Source organism: Schistocerca nitens, chromosome 3 (genome assembly GCF_023898315.1).
Source record: "Schistocerca nitens isolate TAMUIC-IGC-003100 chromosome 3, iqSchNite1.1, whole genome shotgun sequence".
NCBI classification, from domain to species: Eukaryota; Metazoa; Arthropoda; class Insecta; order Orthoptera; family Acrididae; genus Schistocerca; species Schistocerca nitens.
In genome coordinates, this window is record NC_064616.1 from 108781129 (window position 1) to 108803801 (window position 22673).

Below are 22673 nucleotides of genomic sequence, written 5' to 3' on the forward strand. Positions count from 1 at the left end.
TGACACCCCACTAGCTGTGTATCTTATGAAAAGCTTCGTTACCTTTGCCAGCGGTTTCTTGAAGTTGGTGATGGGATTATGTTGGTGACGAGGCATTGGCTACCTTAAGAGAGTCATAGTGCTTCCTGCCAGTTGCTCACCCAAATACACATTTTGAGATACTGTGGCCAGTCTGCCTGAAGCGATACGCCACTAGTTGTGTATCTTAAGAGAAACATCGTTACTCTTGCCAGCGGTTTCTTGACTTTGAAGCTGTGATTATACTGGTGACGAGATATTGGCTACCCTAAGAGAGTCACAGTGTTTCCTGCCAGTTGCTCACCCAAATACACATTTTTTAGATACTGTTTCCAGTGTGCCTGAAGCGATACGCCACTAGTTGTGTATCTTAAGAGAAACATCGTTACTTTTGCAAGGGGTTTCTAGAAGTTGCTGATTTGATTCTGCTGGTGACGAGGCATTGGCTACCTCAAGAGAGTCATAGAGATTCCTGCCAGTTCTTCACCCAAATACACAATTTTTAGATACTCTTTCCAGTCTGCCTGATAGCTACGCCACTAGTTGTGTATTTTAAGAGTCATTGTAACTTTTGCCAGGGGTTTCTTGAAGTTGCTGATGTGATTATGCTGGTGACGAGGCATTGGCTACCCTATGAGTGTCATAGTGATTCCTGCTAGTTGCTCACCTAAATACACATTTTTTTGATACTTTGGCCAGTCTGCCTCAAGTGACACCCCACTAGCTGTGTATCTTTTGAGAAGCTTCGTTACCTTTGCCAGCGGTTTCTTGAAGTTGGTGATGGGATTATGTTGGTGACGAGGCATTGGCTACCTTAAGAGAGTCATAGTGCTTCCTGCCCGTTGCTCACCCAAATACACATTTTGAGATACTGTGGCCAGTCTGCCTGAAGCGATACGCCACTAGTTGTGTATCTTAAGAGAAACATCGTTACTCTTGCCAGCGGTTTCTTGACTTTGAAGCTGTGATTATACTGGTGACGAGATATTGGCTACCCTAAGAGAGTCACAGTGTTTCGTGCCAGTTGCTCACCCAAATACACATTTTTTAGATACTGTTTCCAGTGTGCCTGAAGAGATACGCCACTAGTTGTGTATCTTAAGAGAAACATCGTTACATTTGCCAGGGGTTTCTAGAAGTTGCTGATTTGATTCTGCTGGTGACGAGGCATTGGCTACCTCAAGAGAGTCATAGAGATTCCTGCCAGTTCTTCACCCAAATACACATTTTTTAGATACTCTTTCCAGTCTGCCTGATAGCTACGCCACTAGTTGTGTATCTTAAGAGACATTGTAACTTTAGCCAGGGGTTTCTTGAAGTTGCTGATGTGATGATGCTGGTGACGAGGCATTGGCTACCCTATGAGTGTCATAGTGATTCCTGCCAGTTGCTCACCCAAATACACATTTTTTTGATACTTTGGCCAGTCTGCCTCAAGTGACACCCCACTAGCTGTGTATCTTATGAAAAGCTTCGTTACCTTTGCCAGCGGTTTCTTGAAGTTGGTGATGGGATTATGTTGGTGACGAGGCATTGGCTACCTTAAGAGAGTCATAGTGCTTCCTGCCAGTTGCTCACCCAAATACACATTTTGAGATACTTGGCCAGTCTGCCTGAAGCGATACGCCACTAGTTGTGTATCTTAAGAGAAACATCGTTACTCTTGCCAGCGGTTTCTTGACTTTGAAGCTGTGATTATACTGGTGACGAGATATTGGTTACCCTAAGAGAGTCACAGTGTTTCGTGCCAGTTGCTCACCCAAATACACATTTTTTAGATACTGTTTCCAGTGTGCCTGAAGCGATACGCCACTAGTTGTGTATCTTAAGAGAAACATCGTTACTTTTGACAGGGGTTTCTAGCAGTTGCTGTATTGATTCTGCTGGTGACGAGGCATTGGCTACCTCAAGAGAGTCATATAGATTCCTGCCAGTTCTTCACCCAAATACACATTTTTTAGATACTCTTTCCAGTCTGCCTGATAGCTACGCCACTAGTTGTGTATCTTAAGAGTCATTGTAACTTTTGCCAGGGGTTTCTTGAAGTTGCTGATGTGATTATGCTGGTGACGAGGCATTGGCTACCCTATGAGTGTCATAGTGATTCCTGCTAGTTGCTCACCCAAATACACATTTTTTTGATACTTTGGCCAGTCTGCCTCAAGTGACACCCCACTAGCTGTGTATCTTATGAGAAGCTTCGTTACCTTTGCAAGCGGTTTCTTGAAGTTGGTGGTGGGATTATGTTGGTGACGAGGCATTGGCTACCTTAAGAGAGTCATAGTGCTTCCTGCCAGTTGCTCACCCAAATACACATTTTGAGATACTGTGGCCAGTCTGCCTGAAGCGATACGCCACTAGTTGTGTATCTTAAGAGAAACATCGTTACTCTTGCCAGCGGTTTCTTGACTTTGAAGCTGTGATTATACTGGTGACGAGATATTGGTTACCCTAAGAGAGTCACAGTGTTTCGTGCCAGTTGCTCACCCAAATACACATTTTTTAGATACTGTTTCCAGTGTGCCTGAAGCGATACGCCACTAGTTGTGTATCTTAAGAGAAACATCGTTACTTTTGACAGGGGTTTCTAGCAGTTGCTGTATTGATTCTGCTGGTGACGAGGCATTGGCTACCTCAAGAGAGTCATATAGATTCCTGCCAGTTCTTCACCCAAATACACATTTTTTAGATACTCTTTCCAGTCTGCCTGATAGCTACGCCACTAGTTGTGTATCTTAAGAGTCATTGTAACTTTTGCCAGGGGTTTCTTGAAGTTGCTGATGTGATTATGCTGGTGACGAGGCATTGGCTACCCTATGAGTGTCATAGTGATTCCTGCTAGTTGCTCACCCAAATACACATTTTTTTGATACTTTGGTCAGTCTGCCTCAAGTGACACCCCACTAGCTGTGTATCTTATGAGAAGCTTCGTTACCTTTGCAAGCGGTTTCTTGAAGTTGGTGATGGGATTATGTTGGTGACGAGGCATTGGCTACCTTAAGAGAGTCATAGTGCTTCCTGCCAGTTGCTCACCCAAATACACATTTTGAGATACTGTGGCCAGTCTGCCTGAAGCGATACGCCACTAGTTGTGTATCTTAAGAGAAACATCGTTACTCTTGCCAGCGGTTTCTTGACTTTGAAGCTGTGATTATACTGGTGACGAGATAATGGCTACCCTAAGAGAGGCACAGTGTTTCGTGCCAGTTGCTCACCCAAATACACATTTTTTAGATACTGTTTCCAGTGTGCCTGAAGAGATACGCCACTAGTTGTGTATCTTAAGAGAAACATCGTTACATTTGCCAGGGGTTTCTAGAAGTTGCTGATTTGATTCTGCTGGTGACGAGGCATTGGCTACCTCAAGAGAGTCATAGAGATTCCTGCCAGTTCTTCACCCAAATACACATTTTTTAGATACTCTTTCCAGTCTGCCTGATAGCTACGCCACTAGTTGTGTATCTTAAGAGACATTGTAACTTTAGCCAGGGGTTTCTTGAAGTTGCTGATGTGATGATGCTGGTGACGAGGCATTGGCTACCCTATGAGTGTCATAGTGATTCCTGCCAGTTGCTCACCCAAATACACATTTTTTTGATACTTTGGCCAGTCTGCCTCAAGTGACACCCCACTAGCTGTGTATCTTATGAAAAGCTTCGTTACCTTTGCCAGCGGTTTCTTGAAGTTGGTGATGGGATTATGTTGGTGACGAGGCATTGGCTACCTTAAGAGAGTCATAGTGCTTCCTGCCAGTTGCTCACCCAAATACACATTTTGAGATACTTGGCCAGTCTGCCTGAAGCGATACGCCACTAGTTGTGTATCTTAAGAGAAACATCGTTACTCTTGCTAGCGGTTTCTTGACTTTGAAGCTGTGATTATACTGGTGACGAGATATTGGTTACCCTAAGAGAGTCACAGTGTTTCGTGCCAGTTGCTCACCCAAATACACATTTTTTAGATACTGTTTCCAGTGTGCCTGAAGCGATACGCCACTAGTTGTGTATCTTAAGAGAAACATCGTTACTTTTGACAGGGGTTTCTAGCAGTTGCTGTATTGATTCTGCTGGTGACGAGGCATTGGCTACCTCAAGAGAGTCATATAGATTCCTGCCAGTTCTTCACCCAAATACACATTTTTTAGATACTCTTTCCAGTCTGCCTGATAGCTACGCCACTAGTTGTGTATCTTAAGAGTCATTGTAACTTTTGCCAGGGGTTTCTTGAAGTTGCTGATGTGATTATGCTGGTGACGAGGCATTGGCTACCCTATGAGTGTCATAGTGATTCCTGCTAGTTGCTCACCCAAATACACATTTTTTTGATACTTTGGCCAGTCTGCCTCAAGTGACACCCCACTAGCTGTGTATCTTATGAGAAGCTTCGTTACCTTTGCAAGCGGTTTCTTGAAGTTGGTGATGGGATTATGTTGGTGACGAGGCATTGGCTACCTTAAGAGAGTCATAGTGCTTCCTGCCAGTTGCTCACCCAAATACACATTTTGAGATACTGTGGCCAGTCTGCCTGAAGCGATACGCCACTAGTTGTGTATCTTAAGAGAAACATCGTTACTCTTGCCAGCGGTTTCTTGACTTTGAAGCTGTGATTATACTGGTGACGAGATATTGGTTACCCTAAGAGAGTCACAGTGTTTCGTGCCAGTTGCTCACCCAAATACACATTTTTTAGATACTGTTTCCAGTGTGCCTGAAGCGATACGCCACTAGTTGTGTATCTTAAGAGAAACATCGTTACTTTTGACAGGGGTTTCTAGCAGTTACTGTATTGATTCTGCTGGTGACGAGGCATTGGCTACCTCAAGAGAGTCATATAGATTCCTGCCAGTTCTTCACCCAAATACACATTTTTTAGATACTCTTTCCAGTCTGCCTGATAGCTACGCCACTAGTTGTGTATCTTAAGAGTCATTGTAACTTTTGCCAGGGGTTTCTTGAAGTTGCTGATGTGATTATGCTGGTGACGAGGCATTGGCTACCCTATGAGTGTCATAGTGATTCCTGCTAGTTGCTCACCCAAATACACATTTTTTTGATACTTTGGTCAGTCTGCCTCAAGTGACACCCCACTAGCTGTGTATCTTATGAGAAGCTTCGTTACCTTTGCAAGCGGTTTCTTGAAGTTGGTGATGGGATTATGTTGGTGACGAGGCATTGGCTACCTTAAGAGAGTCATAGTGCTTCCTGCCAGTTGCTCACCCAAATACACATTTTGAGATACTGTGGCCAGTCTGCCTGAAGCGATACGCCACTAGTTGTGTATCTTAAGAGAAACATCGTTACTCTTGCCAGCGGTTTCTTGACTTTGAAGCTGTGATTATACTGGTGACGAGATAATGGCTACCCTAAGAGAGGCACAGTGTTTCGTGCCAGTTGCTCACCCAAATACACATTTTTTAGATACTGTTTCCAGTGTGCCTGAAGAGATACGCCACTAGTTGTGTATCTTAAGAGAAACATCGTTACATTTGCCAGGGGTTTCTAGAAGTTGCTGATTTGATTCTGCTGGTGACGAGGCATTGGCTACCTCAAGAGAGTCATAGAGATTCCTGCCAGTTCTTCACCCAAATACACATTTTTTAGATACTCTTTCCAGTCTGCCTGATAGCTACGCCACTAGTTGTGTATCTTAAGAGACATTGTAACTTTAGCCAGGGGTTTCTTGAAGTTGCTGATGTGATGATGCTGGTGACGAGGCATTGGCTACCCTATGAGTGTCATAGTGATTCCTGCCAGTTGCTCACCCAAATACACATTTTTTTGATACTTTGGCCAGTCTGCCTCAAGTGACACCCCACTAGCTGTGTATCTTATGAAAAGCTTCGTTACCTTTGCCAGCGGTTTCTTGAAGTTGGTGATGGGATTATGTTGGTGACGAGGCATTGGCTACCTTAAGAGAGTCATAGTGCTTCCTGCCAGTTGCTCACCCAAATACACATTTTGAGATACTTGGCCAGTCTGCCTGAAGCGATACGCCACTAGTTGTGTATCTTAAGAGAAACATCGTTACTCTTGCTAGCGGTTTCTTGACTTTGAAGCTGTGATTATACTGGTGACGAGATATTGGTTACCCTAAGAGAGTCACAGTGTTTCGTGCCAGTTGCTCACCCAAATACACATTTTTTAGATACTGTTTCCAGTGTGCCTGAAGCGATACGCCACTAGTTGTGTATCTTAAGAGAAACATCGTTACTTTTGACAGGGGTTTCTAGCAGTTGCTGTATTGATTCTGCTGGTGACGAGGCATTGGCTACCTCAAGAGAGTCATATAGATTCCTGCCAGTTCTTCACCCAAATACACATTTTTTAGATACTCTTTCCAGTCTGCCTGATAGCTACGCCACTAGTTGTGTATCTTAAGAGTCATTGTAACTTTTGCCAGGGGTTTCTTGAAGTTGCTGATGTGATTATGCTGGTGACGAGGCATTGGCTACCCTATGAGTGTCATAGTGATTCCTGCTAGTTGCTCACCCAAATACACATTTTTTTGATACTTTGGCCAGTCTGCCTCAAGTGACACCCCACTAGCTGTGTATCTTATGAGAAGCTTCGTTACCTTTGCAAGCGGTTTCTTGAAGTTGGTGATGGGATTATGTTGGTGACGAGGCATTGGCTACCTTAAGAGAGTCATAGTGCTTCCTGCCAGTTGCTCACCCAAATACACATTTTGAGATACTGTGGCCAGTCTGCCTGAAGCGATACGCCACTAGTTGTGTATCTTAAGAGAAACATCGTTACTCTTGCCAGCGGTTTCTTGACTTTGAAGCTGTGATTATACTGGTGACGAGATATTGGTTACCCTAAGAGAGTCACAGTGTTTCGTGCCAGTTGCTCACCCAAATACACATTTTTTAGATACTGTTTCCAGTGTGCCTGAAGCGATACGCCACTAGTTATGTATCTTAAGAGAAACATCGTTACTTTTGACAGGGGTTTCTAGCAGTTACTGTATTGATTCTGCTGGTGACGAGGCATTGGCTACCTCAAGAGAGTCATATAGATTCCTGCCAGTTCTTCACCCAAATACACATTTTTTAGATACTCTTTCCAGTCTGCCTGATAGCTACGCCACTAGTTGTGTATCTTAAGAGTCATTGTAACTTTTGCCAGGGGTTTCTTGAAGTTGCTGATGTGATTATGCTGGTGACGAGGCATTGGCTACCCTATGAGTGTCATAGTGATTCCTGCTAGTTGCTCACCCAAATACACATTTTTTTGATACTTTGGTCAGTCTGCCTCAAGTGACACCCCACTAGCTGTGTATCTTATGAGAAGCTTCGTTACCTTTGCAAGCGGTTTCTTGAAGTTGGTGATGGGATTATGTTGGTGACGAGGCATTGGCTACCTTAAGAGAGTCATAGTGCTTCCTGCCAGTTGCTCACCCAAATACACATTTTGAGATACTGTGGCCAGTCTGCCTGAAGCGATACGCCACTAGTTGTGTATCTTAAGAGAAACATCGTTACTCTTGCCAGCGGTTTCTTGACTTTGAAGCTGTGATTATACTGGTGACGAGATATTGGCTACCCTAAGAGAGTCACAGTGTTTCGTGCCAGTTGCTCACCCAAATACACATTTTTTAGATACTGTTTCCAGTGTGCCTGAAGCGATACGCCACTAGTTGTGTATCTTAAGAGAAACATCGTTACTTTGGCCAGGGGTTTCTAGAAGTTGCTGATTTGATTCTGCTGGTGACGAGGCATTGGCTACCTCAAGAGAGTCATAGAGATTCCTGCCAGTTCTTCACCCAAATACACATTTTTTAGATACTCTTTCCAGTCTGCCTGATAGCTACGCCACTAGTTGTGTATCTTAAGAGACATTGTAACTTTTGCCAGGGGTTTCTTGAAGTTGCTGATGTGATTATGCTGGTGACGAGGCATTGGCTACCCTATGAGTGTCATAGTGATTCCTGCCAGTTGCTCACCCAAATACACATTTTTTTGATACTTTGGCCAGTCTGCCTCAAGTGACACCCCACTAGCTGTGTATCTTATGAGAAGCTTCGTTACCTTTGCAAGCGGTTTCTTGAAGTTGGTGATGGGATTATGTTGGTGACGAGGCATTGGCTACCTTAAGAGAGTCATAGTGCTTCCTGCCAGTTGCTCACCCAAATACACATTTTGAGATACTGTGGCCAGTCTGCCTGAAGCGATACGCCACTAGTTGTGTATCTTAAGAGAAACATCGTTACTCTTGCCAGCGGTTTCTTGACTTTGAAGCTGTGATTATACTGGTGACGAGATATTGGTTACCCTAAGAGAGTCACAGTGTTTCGTGCCAGTTGCTCACCCAAATACACATTTTTTAGATACTGTTTCCAGTGTGCCTGAAGCGATACGCCACTAGTTGTGTATCTTAAGAGAAACATCGTTACTTTTGCCAGGGGTTTCTAGAAGTTGCTGATTTGATTCTGCTGGTGACGAGGCATTGGCTACCTCAAGAGAGTCATAGAGATTCCTGCCAGTTCTTCACCCAAATACACATTTTTTAGATACTCTTTCCAGTCTGCCTGATAGCTACGCCACTAGTTGTGTATCTTAAGAGTCATTGTAACTTTTGCCAGGGGTTTCTTGAAGTTGCTGATGTGATGATGCTGGTGACGAGGCATTGGCTACCCTATGAGTGTCATAGTGATTCCTGCTAGTTGCTCACCCAAATACACATTTTTTTGATACTTTGGCCAGTCTGCCTCAAGTGACACCCCACTAGCTGTGTATCTTATGAGAAGCTTCGTTACCTTTGCCAGCGGTTTCTTGAAGTTGGTGATGGGATTATGTTGGTGACGAGGCATTGGCTACCTTAAGAGAGTCATAATGCTTCCTGCCAGTTGCTCACCCAAATACTCATTTTGAGATACTGTGGCCAGTCTGCCTGAAGCGATACGCCACTAGTTGTGTATCTTAAGAGAAACATCGTTACTCTTGCCACCGGTTTCTTGACTTTGAAGCTGTGATTATACTGGTGACGAGATATTGGCTACCCTAAGAGAGTCACAGTGTTTCCTGCCAGTTGCTCACCCAAATACACATATTTTAGATACTGTTTCCAGTGTGCCTGAAGCGATACGTAACTAGTTGTGTATCTTAAGAGAAACATCACTACTTTCGCCAGGGGTTTCTAGAAGATGCTGATTTGATTCTACTGGTGACGAGGCATTGGCTACCTCAAGAGAGTCATAGAGATTCCTGCCAGCTCTTCACACAAATACACATTTTTTAGATACTCTTTCCAGTCTGCCTGATAGCTACGCCACTAGTTGTGTATCTTAAGAGTCATTGTAACTTTTGCCAGGGGTTTCTTGAAGTTGCTGATGTGATGATGCTGGTGACGAGGCATTGGCTATCCTATGAGTGTCATAGTGATTCCTGCTAGTTGCTCACCCAAATACACATTTTTTTGATTCTTTGAACAGTCTGCCTCAAGTGACACCCCACTAGCTGTGTATCTTATGAGAAGCTTCGTTACCTTTGCAAGCGGTTTCTTGAAGTTGGTGATGGGATTATGTTGGTGACGAGGCATTGGCTACCTTAAGAGAGTCATAGTGCTTCCTGCCAGTTGCTCACCCAAATACACATTTTGAGATACTGTGGCCAGTCTGCCTGAAGCGATACGCCACTAGTTGTGTATCTTAAGAGAAACATCGTTACTCTTGCCAGCGGTTTCTTGACTTTGAAGCTGTGATTATACTGGTGACGAGATATTGGTTACCCTAAGAGAGTCACAGTGTTTCGTGCCAGTTGCTCACCCAAATACACATTTTTTAGATACTGTTTCCAGTGTGCCTGAAGCGATACGCCACTAGTTGTGTATCTTAAGAGAAACATCGTTACTTTTGACAGGGGTTTCTAGCAGTTACTGTATTGATTCTGCTGGTGACGAGGCATTGGCTACCTCAAGAGAGTCATATAGATTCCTGCCAGTTCTTCACCCAAATACACATTTTTTAGATACTCTTTCCAGTCTGCCTGATAGCTACGCCACTAGTTGTGTATCTTAAGAGTCATTGTAACTTTTGCCAGGGGTTTCTTGAAGTTGCTGATGTGATTATGCTGGTGACGAGGCATTGGCTACCCTATGAGTGTCATAGTGATTCCTGCTAGTTGCTCACCCAAATACACATTTTTTTGATACTTTGGTCAGTCTGCCTCAAGTGACACCCCACTAGCTGTGTATCTTATGAGAAGCTTCGTTACCTTTGCAAGCGGTTTCTTGAAGTTGGTGATGGGATTATGTTGGTGACGAGGCATTGGCTACCTTAAGAGAGTCATAGTGCTTCCTGCCAGTTGCTCACCCAAATACACATTTTGAGATACTGTGGCCAGTCTGCCTGAAGCGATACGCCACTAGTTGTGTATCTTAAGAGAAACATCGTTACTCTTGCCAGCGGTTTCTTGACTTTGAAGCTGTGATTATACTGGTGACGAGATAATGGCTACCCTAAGAGAGGCACAGTGTTTCGTGCCAGTTGCTCACCCAAATACACATTTTTTAGATACTGTTTCCAGTGTGCCTGAAGAGATACGCCACTAGTTGTGTATCTTAAGAGAAACATCGTTACATTTGCCAGGGGTTTCTAGAAGTTGCTGATTTGATTCTGCTGGTGACGAGGCATTGGCTACCTCAAGAGAGTCATAGAGATTCCTGCCAGTTCTTCACCCAAATACACATTTTTTAGATACTCTTTCCAGTCTGCCTGATAGCTACGCCACTAGTTGTGTATCTTAAGAGACATTGTAACTTTAGCCAGGGGTTTCTTGAAGTTGCTGATGTGATGATGCTGGTGACGAGGCATTGGCTACCCTATGAGTGTCATAGTGATTCCTGCCAGTTGCTCACCCAAATACACATTTTTTTGATACTTTGGCCAGTCTGCCTCAAGTGACACCCCACTAGCTGTGTATCTTATGAAAAGCTTCGTTACCTTTGCCAGCGGTTTCTTGAAGTTGGTGATGGGATTATGTTGGTGACGAGGCATTGGCTACCTTAAGAGAGTCATAGTGCTTCCTGCCAGTTGCTCACCCAAATACACATTTTGAGATACTTGGCCAGTCTGCCTGAAGCGATACGCCACTAGTTGTGTATCTTAAGAGAAACATCGTTACTCTTGCTAGCGGTTTCTTGACTTTGAAGCTGTGATTATACTGGTGACGAGATATTGGTTACCCTAAGAGAGTCACAGTGTTTCGTGCCAGTTGCTCACCCAAATACACATTTTTTAGATACTGTTTCCAGTGTGCCTGAAGCGATACGCCACTAGTTGTGTATCTTAAGAGAAACATCGTTACTTTTGACAGGGGTTTCTAGCAGTTGCTGTATTGATTCTGCTGGTGACGAGGCATTGGCTACCTCAAGAGAGTCATAGAGATTCCTGCCAGTTCTTCACCCAAATACACATTTTTTAGATACTCTTTCCAGTCTGCCTGATAGCTACGCCACTAGTTGTGTATCTTAAGAGTCATTGTAACTTTTGCCAGGGGTTTCTTGAAGTTGCTGATGTGATTATGCTGGTGACGAGGCATTGGCTACCCTATGAGTGTCATAGTGATTCCTGCTAGTTGCTCACCCAAATACACATTTTTTTGATACTTTGGCCAGTCTGCCTCAAGTGACACCCCACTAGCTGTGTATCTTATGAGAAGCTTCGTTACCTTTGCAAGCGGTTTCTTGAAGTTGGTGATGGGATTATGTTGGTGACGAGGCATTGGCTACCTTAAGAGAGTCATAGTGCTTCCTGCCAGTTGCTCACCCAAATACACATTTTGAGATACTGTGGCCAGTCTGCCTGAAGCGATACGCCACTAGTTGTGTATCTTAAGAGAAACATCGTTACTCTTGCCAGCGGTTTCTTGACTTTGAAGCTGTGATTATACTGGTGACGAGATATTGGTTACCCTAAGAGAGTCACAGTGTTTCGTGCCAGTTGCTCACCCAAATACACATTTTTTAGATACTGTTTCCAGTGTGCCTGAAGCGATACGCCACTAGTTATGTATCTTAAGAGAAACATCGTTACTTTTGACAGGGGTTTCTAGCAGTTACTGTATTGATTCTGCTGGTGACGAGGCATTGGCTACCTCAAGAGAGTCATATAGATTCCTGCCAGTTCTTCACCCAAATACACATTTTTTAGATACTCTTTCCAGTCTGCCTGATAGCTACGCCACTAGTTGTGTATCTTAAGAGTCATTGTAACTTTTGCCAGGGGTTTCTTGAAGTTGCTGATGTGATTATGCTGGTGACGAGGCATTGGCTACCCTATGAGTGTCATAGTGATTCCTGCTAGTTGCTCACCCAAATACACATTTTTTTGATACTTTGGTCAGTCTGCCTCAAGTGACACCCCACTAGCTGTGTATCTTATGAGAAGCTTCGTTACCTTTGCAAGCGGTTTCTTGAAGTTGGTGATGGGATTATGTTGGTGACGAGGCATTGGCTACCTTAAGAGAGTCATAGTGCTTCCTGCCAGTTGCTCACCCAAATACACATTTTGAGATACTGTGGCCAGTCTGCCTGAAGCGATACGCCACTAGTTGTGTATCTTAAGAGAAACATCGTTACTCTTGCCAGCGGTTTCTTGACTTTGAAGCTGTGATTATACTGGTGACGAGATATTGGCTACCCTAAGAGAGTCACAGTGTTTCGTGCCAGTTGCTCACCCAAATACACATTTTTTAGATACTGTTTCCAGTGTGCCTGAAGCGATACGCCACTAGTTGTGTATCTTAAGAGAAACATCGTTACTTTGGCCAGGGGTTTCTAGAAGTTGCTGATTTGATTCTGCTGGTGACGAGGCATTGGCTACCTCAAGAGAGTCATAGAGATTCCTGCCAGTTCTTCACCCAAATACACATTTTTTAGATACTCTTTCCAGTCTGCCTGATAGCTACGCCACTAGTTGTGTATCTTAAGAGACATTGTAACTTTTGCCAGGGGTTTCTTGAAGTTGCTGATGTGATTATGCTGGTGACGAGGCATTGGCTACCCTATGAGTGTCATAGTGATTCCTGCCAGTTGCTCACCCAAATACACATTTTTTTGATACTTTGGCCAGTCTGCCTCAAGTGACACCCCACTAGCTGTGTATCTTATGAGAAGCTTCGTTACCTTTGCAAGCGGTTTCTTGAAGTTGGTGATGGGATTATGTTGGTGACGAGGCATTGGCTACCTTAAGAGAGTCATAGTGCTTCCTGCCAGTTGCTCACCCAAATACACATTTTGAGATACTGTGGCCAGTCTGCCTGAAGCGATACGCCACTAGTTGTGTATCTTAAGAGAAACATCGTTACTCTTGCCAGCGGTTTCTTGACTTTGAAGCTGTGATTATACTGGTGACGAGATATTGGTTACCCTAAGAGAGTCACAGTGTTTCGTGCCAGTTGCTCACCCAAATACACATTTTTTAGATACTGTTTCCAGTGTGCCTGAAGCGATACGCCACTAGTTGTGTATCTTAAGAGAAACATCGTTACTTTTGCCAGGGGTTTCTAGAAGTTGCTGATTTGATTCTGCTGGTGACGAGGCATTGGCTACCTCAAGAGAGTCATAGAGATTCCTGCCAGTTCTTCACCCAAATACACATTTTTTAGATACTCTTTCCAGTCTGCCTGATAGCTACGCCACTAGTTGTGTATCTTAAGAGTCATTGTAACTTTTGCCAGGGGTTTCTTGAAGTTGCTGATGTGATGATGCTGGTGACGAGGCATTGGCTACCCTATGAGTGTCATAGTGATTCCTGCTAGTTGCTCACCCAAATACACATTTTTTTGATACTTTGGCCAGTCTGCCTCAAGTGACACCCCACTAGCTGTGTATCTTATGAGAAGCTTCGTTACCTTTGCCAGCGGTTTCTTGAAGTTGGTGATGGGATTATGTTGGTGACGAGGCATTGGCTACCTTAAGAGAGTCATAATGCTTCCTGCCAGTTGCTCACCCAAATACTCATTTTGAGATACTGTGGCCAGTCTGCCTGAAGCGATACGCCACTAGTTGTGTATCTTAAGAGAAACATCGTTACTCTTGCCACCGGTTTCTTGACTTTGAAGCTGTGATTATACTGGTGACGAGATATTGGCTACCCTAAGAGAGTCACAGTGTTTCCTGCCAGTTGCTCACCCAAATACACATATTTTAGATACTGTTTCCAGTGTGCCTGAAGCGATACGTAACTAGTTGTGTATCTTAAGAGAAACATCACTACTTTCGCCAGGGGTTTCTAGAAGATGCTGATTTGATTCTACTGGTGACGAGGCATTGGCTACCTCAAGAGAGTCATAGAGATTCCTGCCAGCTCTTCACACAAATACACATTTTTTAGATACTCTTTCCAGTCTGCCTGATAGCTACGCCACTAGTTGTGTATCTTAAGAGTCATTGTAACTTTTGCCAGGGGTTTCTTGAAGTTGCTGATGTGATGATGCTGGTGACGAGGCATTGGCTATCCTATGAGTGTCATAGTGATTCCTGCTAGTTGCTCACCCAAATACACATTTTTTTGATTCTTTGAACAGTCTGCCTCAAGTGACACCCCACTAGCTGTGTATCTTATGAGAAGCTTCGTTACCTTTGCAAGCGGTTTCTTGAAGTTGGTGATGGGATTATGTTGGTGACGAGGCATTGGCTACCTTAAGAGAGTCATAGTGCTTCCTGCCAGTTGCTCACCCAAATACACATTTTGAGATACTGTGGCCAGTCTGCCTGAAGCGATACGCCACTAGTTGTGTATCTTAAGAGAAACATCGTTACTCTTGCCAGCGGTTTCTTGACTTTGAAGCTGTGATTATACTGGTGACGAGATATTGGCTACCCTAAGAGAGTCACAGTGTTTCGTGCCAGTTGCTCACCCAAATACACATTTTTTAGATACTGTTTCCAGTGTGCCTGAAGCGATACGCCACTAGTTGTGTATCTTAAGAGAAACATCGTTACTTTGGCCAGGGGTTTCTAGAAGTTGCTGATTTGATTCTGCTGGTGACGAGGCATTGGCTACCTCAAAAGAGTCATAGAGATTCCTGCCAGTTCTTCACCCAAATACACATTTTTTAGATACTCTTTCCAGTCTGCCTGATAGCTACGCCACTAGTTGTGTATCTTAAGAGACATTGTAACTTTTGCCAGGGGGTTCTTGAAGTTGCTGATGTGATTATGCTGGTGACGAGGCATTGGCTACCCTATGAGTGTCATAGTGATTCCTGCTAGTTGCTCACCCAAATACACATTTTTTTGATACTGTTTCCAGTGTGCCTGAAGCGATACGCCACTAGTTGTGTATCTTAAGAGAAACATCGTTACTTTGGCCAGGGGTTTCTAGAAGTTGCTGATTTGATTCTGCTGGTGACGAGGCATTGGCTACCTCAAGAGAGTCATAGAGATTCCTGCCAGTTCTTCACCCAAATACACATTTTTTAGATACTCTTTCCAGTCTGCCTGATAGCTACGCCACTAGTTGTGTATCTTAAGAGTCATTGTAACTTTTGCCAGGGGTTTCTTGAAGTTGCTGATGTGATTATGCTGGTGACGAGGCATTGGCTACCCTATGAGTGTCATAGTGATTCCTGCTAGTTGCTCACCCAAATACACATTTTTTTGATACTTTGGCCAGTCTGCCTCAAGTGACACCCCACTAGCTGTGTATCTTATGAGAAGCTTCGTTACCTTTGCAAGCGGTTTCTTGAAGTTGGTGATGGGATTATGTTGGTGACGAGGCATTGGCTACCTTAAGAGAGTCATAGTGCTTCCTGCCAGTTGCTCACCCAAATACACATTTTGAGATACTGTGGCCAGTCTGCCTGAAGCGATACGCCACTAGTTGTGTATCTTAAGAGAAACATCGTTACTCTTGCCAGCGGTTTCTTGACTTTGAAGCTGTGATTATACTGGTGACGAGATATTGGCTACCCTAAGAGAGTCACAGTGTTTCGTGCCAGTTGCTCACCCAAATACACATTTTTTAGATACTGTTTCCAGTGTGCCTGAAGAGATACGCCACTAGTTGTGTATCTTAAGAGAAACATCGTTACATTTGCCAGGGGTTTCTAGAAGTTGCTGATTTGATTCTGCTGGTGACGAGGCATTGGCTACCTCAAGAGAGTCATATAGATTCCTGCCAGTTCTTCACCCAAATACACATTTTTTAGATACTCTTTCCAGTCTGCCTGATAGCTACGCCACTAGTTGTGTATCTTAAGAGTCATTGTAACTTTTGCCAGGGGTTTCTTGAAGTTGCTGATGTGATTATGCTGGTGACGAGGCATTGGCTACCCTATGAGTGTCATAGTGATTCCTGCTAGTTGCTCACCCAAATACACATTTTTTTGATACTTTGGCCAGTCTGCCTCAAGTGACACCCCACTAGCTGTGTATCTTATGAGAAGCTTCGTTACCTTTGCAAGCGGTTTCTTGAAGTTGGTGATGGGATTATGTTGGTGACGAGGCATTGGCTACCTTAAGAGAGTCATAGTGCTTCCTGCCAGTTGCTCACCCAAATACACATTTTGAGATACTGTGGCCAGTCTGCCTGAAGCGATACGCCACTAGTTGTGTATCTTAAGAGAAACATCGTTACTCTTGCCAGCGGTTTCTTGACTTTGAAGCTGTGATTATACTGGTGACGAGATATTGGTTACCCTAAGAGAGTCACAGTGTTTCGTGCCAGTTGCTCACCCAAATACACATTTTTTAGATACTGTTTCCAGTGTGCCTGAAGCGATACGCCACTAGTTGTGTATCTTAAGAGAAACATCGTTACTTTTGACAGGGGTTTCTAGCAGTTGCTGTATTGATTCTGCTGGTGACGAGGCATTGGCTACCTCAAGAGAGTCATATAGATTCCTGCCAGTTCTTCACCCAAATACACATTTTTTAGATACTCTTTCCAGTCTGCCTGATAGCTACGCCACTAGTTGTGTATCTTAAGAGTCATTGTAACTTTTGCCAGGGATTTCTTGAAGTTGCTGATGTGATTATGCTGGTGACGAGGCATTGGCTACCCTATGAGTGTCATAGTGATTCCTGCTAGTTGCTCACCCAAATACACATTTTTTTGATACTTTGGCCAGTCTGCCTCAAGTGACACTCCACTAGCTGTGTATCTTATGAGAAGCTTCGTTACCTTTGCAAGCGGTTTCTTGAAGTTGGTGATGGGATTATGTTGGTGACGAGGCATTGGCTACCTTAAGAGAGTCATAGTGCTTCCTGCCAGTTGCTCACCCAAATACACATTTTGAGATACTGTGGCCAGTCTGCCTGAAGCGATACGCCACTAGTTGTGTATCTTAAGAGAAACATCGTTACTCTTGCCAGCGGTTTCTTGACTTTGAAGCTGTGATTATACTGGTGACGAGATATTGGCTACCCTAAGAGAGTCACAGTGTTTCGTGCCAGTTGCTCACCCAAATACACATTTTTTAGATACTGTTTCCAGTGTGCCTGAAGAGATACGCCACTAGTTGTGTATCTTAAGAGAAACATCGTTACATTTGCCAGGGGTTTCTAGAAGTTGCTGATTTGATTCTGCTGGTGACGAGGCATTGGCTACCTCAAGAGAGTCATAGAGATTCCTGCCAGTTCTTCACCCAAATACACATTTTTTAGATACTCTTTCCAGTCTGCCTGATAGCTACGCCACTAGTTGTGTATCTTAAGAGACATTGTAACTTTAGCCAGGGGTTTCTTGAAGTTGCTGATGTGATGATGCTGGTGACGAGGCATTGGCTACCCTATGAGTGTCATAGTGATTCCTGCCAGTTGCTCACCCAAATACACATTTTTTTGATACTTTGGCCAGTCTGCCTCAAGTGACACCCCACTAGCTGTGTATCTTATGAAAAGCTTCGTTACCTTTGCCAGCGGTTTCTTGAAGTTGCTGATGTGATTATGTTGGTGACGAGGCATTGGCTACCTTAAGAGAGTCATAGTGCTTCCTGCCAGTTGCTCACCCAAATACACATTTTGAGATACTTGGCCAGTCTGCCTGAAGCGATACGCCACTAGTTGTGTATCTTAAGAGAAACATCGTTACTCTTGCCAGCGGTTTCTTGACTTTGAAGCTGTGATTATACTGGTGACGAGATATTGGTTACCCTAAGAGAGTCACAGTGTTTCGTGCCAGTTGCTCACCCAAATACACATTTTTTAGATACTGTTTCCAGTGTGCCTGAAGCGATACGCCACTAGTTGTGTATCTTAAGAGAAACATCGTTACTTTTGACAGGGGTTTCTAGCAGTTGCTGTATTGATTCTGCTGGTGACGAGGCATTGGCTACCTCAAGAGAGTCATATAGATTCCTGCCAGTTCTTCACCCAAATACACATTTTTTAGATACTCTTTCCAGTCTGCCTGATAGCTACGCCACTAGTTGTGTATCTTAAGAGTCATTGTAACTTTTGCCAGGGGTTTCTTGAAGTTGCTGATGTGATTATGCTGGTGACGAGGCATTGGCTACCCTATGAGTGTCATAGTGATTCCTGCTAGTTGCTCACCCAAATACACATTTTTTTGATACTTTGGCCAGTCTGCCTCAAGTGACACCCCACTAGCTGTGTATCTTATGAGAAGCTTCGTTACCTTTGCAAGCGGTTTCTTGAAGTTGGTGATGGGATTATGTTGGTGACGAGGCATTGGCTACCTTAAGAGAGTCATAGTGCTTCCTGCCAGTTGCTCACCCAAATACACATTTTGAGATACTGTGGCCAGTCTGCCTGAAGCGATACGCCACTAGTTGTGTATCTTAAGAGAAACATCGTTACTCTTGCCAGCGGTTTCTTGACTTTGAAGCTGTGATTATACTGGTGACGAGATATTGGTTACCCTAAGAGAGTCACAGTGTTTCGTGCCAGTTGCTCACCCAAATACACATTTTTTAGATACTGTTTCCAGTGTGCCTGAAGCGATACGCCACTAGTTGTGTATCTTAAGAGAAACATCGTTACTTTTGACAGGGGTTTCTAGCAGTTGCTGTATTGATTCTGCTGGTGACGAGGCATTGGCTACCTCAAGAGAGTCATATAGATTCCTGCCAGTTCTTCACCCAAATACACATTTTTTAGATACTCTTTCCAGTCTGCCTGATAGCTACCTACGCCACTAGTTGTGTATCTTAAGAGTCATTGTAACTTTTGCCAGGGGTTTCTTGAAGTTGCTGATGTGATTATGCTGGTGACGAGGCATTGGCTACCCTATGAGTGTCATAGTGATTCCTGCTAGTTGCTCACCCAAATACACATTTTTTTGATACTTTGGCCAGTCTGCCTCAAGTGACACCCCACTAGCTGTGTATCTTATGAGAAGCTTCGTTACCTTTGCAAGCGGTTTCTTGAAGTTGGTGATGGGATTATGTTGGTGACGAGGCATTGGCTACCTTAAGAGAGTCATAGTGCTTCCTGCCAGTTGCTCACCCAAATACACATTTTGAGATACTGTGGCCAGTCTGCCTGAAGCGATACGCCACTAGTTGTGTATCTTAAGAGAAACATCGTTACTCTTGCCAGCGGTTTCTTGACTTTGAAGCTGTGATTATACTGGTGACGAGATAATGGCTACCCTAAGAGAGGCACAGTGTTTCGTGCCAGTTGCTCACCCAAATACACATTTTTTAGATACTGTTTCCAGTGTGCCTGAAGAGATACGCCACTAGTTGTGTATCTTAAGAGAAACATCGTTACATTTGCCAGGGGTTTCTAGAAGTTGCTGATTTGATTCTGCTGGTGACGAGGCATTGGCTACCTCAAGAGAGTCATAGAGATTCCTGCCAGTTCTTCACCCAAATACACATTTTTTAGATACTCTTTCCAGTCTGCCTGATAGCTACGCCACTAGTTGTCTATCTTAAGAGTCATTGTAACTTTAGCCAGGGGTTTCTTGAAGTTGCTGATGTGATGATGCTGGTGACGAGGCATTGGCTACCCTATGAGTGTCATAGTGATTCCTGCCAGTTGCTCACCCAAATACACATTTTTTTGATACTTTGGCCAGTCTGCCTCAAGTGACACCCCACTAGCTGTGTATCTTATGAAAAGCTTCGTTACCTTTGCCAGCGGTTTCTTGAAGTTGGTGATGGGATTATGTTGGTGACGAGGCATTGGCTACCTTAAGAGAGTCATAGTGCTTCCTGCCAGTTGCTCACCCAAATACACATTTTGAGATACTGTGGCCAGTCTGCCTGAAGCGATACGCCACTAGTTGTGTATCTTAAGAGAAACATCGTTACTCTTGCCAGCGGTTTCTTGACTTTGAAGCTGTGATTATACTGGTGACGAGATATTGGCTACCCTAAGAGAGTCACAGTGTTTCCTGCCAGTTGCTCACCCAAATACACATTTTTTAGATACTGTTTCCAGTGTGCCTGAAGCGATACGCCACTAGTTGTGTATCTTAAGAGAAACATCGTTACTTTTGCAAGGGGTTTCTAGAAGTTGCTGATTTGATTCTGCTGGTGACGAGGCATTGGCTACCTCAAGAGAGTCATAGAGATTCCTGCCAGTTCTTCACCCAAATACACAATTTTTAGATACTCTTTCCAGTCTGCCTGATAGCTACGCCACTAGTTGTGTATTTTAAGAGTCATTGTAACTTTTGCCAGGGGTTTCTTGAAGTTGCTGATGTGATTATGCTGGTGACGAGGCATTGGCTACCCTATGAGTGTCATAGTGATTCCTGCTAGTTGCTCACCTAAATACACATTTTTTTGATACTTTGGCCAGTCTGCCTCAAGTGACACCCCACTAGCTGTGTATCTTTTGAGAAGCTTCGTTACCTTTGCCAGCGGTTTCTTGAAGTTGGTGATGGGATTATGTTGGTGACGAGGCATTGGCTACCTTAAGAGAGTCATAGTGCTTCCTGCCCGTTGCTCACCCAAATACACATTTTGAGATACTGTGGCCAGTCTGCCTGAAGCGATACGCCACTAGTTGTGTATCTTAAGAGAAACATCGTTACTCTTGCCAGCGGTTTCTTGACTTTGAAGCTGTGATTATACTGGTGACGAGATATTGGCTACCCTAAGAGAGTCACAGTGTTTCGTGCCAGTTGCTCACCCAAATACACATTTTTTAGATACTGTTTCCAGTGTGCCTGAAGAGATACGCCACTAGTTGTGTATCTTAAGAGAAACATCGTTACATTTGCCAGGGGTTTCTAGAAGTTGCTGATTTGATTCTGCTGGTGACTAGGCATTGGCTACCTCAAGAGAGTCATAGAGATTCCTGCCAGTTCTTCACCCAAATACACATTTTTTAGATACTCTTTCCAGTCTGCCTGATAGCTACGCCACTAGTTGTGTATCTTAAGAGACATTGTAACTTTAGCCAGGGGTTTCTTGAAGTTGCTGATGTGATGATGCTGGTGACGAGGCATTGGCTACCCTATGAGTGTCATAGTGATTCCTGCCAGTTGCTCACCCAAATACACATTTTTTTGATACTTTGGCCAGTCTGCCTCAAGTGACACCCCACTAGCTGTGTATCTTATGAAAAGCTTCGTTACCTTTGCCAGCGGTTTCTTGAAGTTGGTGATGGGATTATGTTGGTGACGAGGCATTGGCTACCTTAAGAGAGTCATAGTGCTTCCTGCCAGTTGCTCACCCAAATACACATTTTGAGATACTTGGCCAGTCTGCCTGAAGCGATACGCCACTAGTTGTGTATCTTAAGAGAAACATCGTTACTCTTGCCAGCGGTTTCTTGACTTTGAAGCTGTGATTATACTGGTGACGAGATATTGGTTACCCTAAGAGAGTCACAGTGTTTCGTGCCAGTTGCTCACCCAAATACACATTTTTTAGATACTGTTTCCAGTGTGCCTGAAGCGATACGCCACTAGTTGTGTATCTTAAGAGAAACATCGTTACTTTTGACAGGGGTTTCTAGCAGTTGCTGTATTGATTCTGCTGGTGACGAGGCATTGGCTACCTCAAGAGAGTCATATAGATTCCTGCCAGTTCTTCACCCAAATACACATTTTTTAGATACTCTTTCCAGTCTGCCTGATAGCTACGCCACTAGTTGTGTATCTTAAGAGTCATTGTAACTTTTGCCAGGGGTTTCTTGAAGTTGCTGATGTGATTATGCTGGTGACGAGGCATTGGCTACCCTATGAGTGTCATAGTGATTCCTGCTAGTTGCTCACCCAAATACACATTTTTTTGATACTTTGGCCAGTCTGCCTCAAGTGACACCCCACTAGCTGTGTATCTTATGAGAAGCTTCGTTACCTTTGCAAGCGGTTTCTTGAAGTTGGTGATGGGATTATGTTGGTGACGAGGCATTGGCTACCTTAAGAGAGTCATAGTGCTTCCTGCCAGTTGCTCACCCAAATACACATTTTGAGATACTGTGGCCAGTCTGCCTGAAGCGATACGCCACTAGTTGTGTATCTTAAGAGAAACATCGTTACTCTTGCCAGCGGTTTCTTGACTTTGAAGCTGTGATTATACTGGTGACGAGATATTGGTTACCCTAAGAGAGTCACAGTGTTTCGTGCCAGTTGCTCACCCAAATACACATTTTTTAGATACTGTTTCCAGTGTGCCTGAAGCGATACGCCACTAGTTGTGTATCTTAAGAGAAACATCGTTACTTTTGACAGGGGTTTCTAGCAGTTGCTGTATTGATTCTGCTGGTGACGAGGCATTGGCTACCTCA